Source organism: Cucurbita moschata, unplaced genomic scaffold (genome assembly GCF_002738365.1).
Source record: "Cucurbita moschata cultivar Rifu unplaced genomic scaffold, Cmos_1.0 Cmo_Scf00012, whole genome shotgun sequence".
NCBI classification, from domain to species: Eukaryota; Viridiplantae; Streptophyta; class Magnoliopsida; order Cucurbitales; family Cucurbitaceae; genus Cucurbita; species Cucurbita moschata.
In genome coordinates, this window is record NW_019268528.1 from 1,989,495 (window position 1) to 1,990,296 (window position 802).

Here is an 802-nt window from a genome sequence, read left to right on the forward strand (position 1 = left end):
GAAAGCCACGTCGGGCGGTAGTGTCGGGTCGAAGCGCGGGTCGCAGTCCGGTTCGGGTCGTGGTTCGGGTCGCGGGCTGTGGAAGGCTACTGGGCCAAGGCTAAACGTTGGGCCTCGGCTTACTGGGATGGGCCACAAGTGTTTGGTTTGCAGGCCGGCTCAATTGGACCGTGGGTCTAGTCTGGGTTGGTTCAACTGAACCGTAGCTTCTGGGCCGGTTTGAGGTTTGGGCCGCTGTAGTTGGTCTGGGCCGAAGGCAGAGGCCAAGGGGGGAAACGGGCTGGCTCTCCCGGGTTCTGGGTTCAGGTTGACCCGGATCCGTGGATCTCGTCTTCCTTACCCGACTTTGGCCGATTTTCCGGCGAGTTTTCTCTCTCCTTCCCGCGGCGTTTCCGTTGCCGATTACGGTCCTCTTCCTTCTCTTTTCCTCTTTGTTCGTCGTCCTTCTTTCCTTTTTTGGGAGTTTTGCGGCCTAAAAGCTCCTAAAAGCCATAGATCTAAGAATCGATTAAGAAACCTAACTTTCCGACCTCGGTTACCGACGACGACGCTTACGAAATAACACCAAATGCCCCTGAGTTATTATGCTATCATTAGAGATCTCTCTTACGGTAGTAACAGGTTGTTTGGTGTCGGTTTAAGGGTGATTTGAGGGCTCGTCGGAGAAACTGAACACTCGCCGACGTTGTCCGAAATCTCTTTCTCTCGCTCGAAATTTTTCTCTCTTTTCTCCCTTTGCAGGCGTTCTGAAGATGCTGGGCTAAGGGTGGGCGCGCTGTGGCCATCGTTTCGCGTGGGTTCC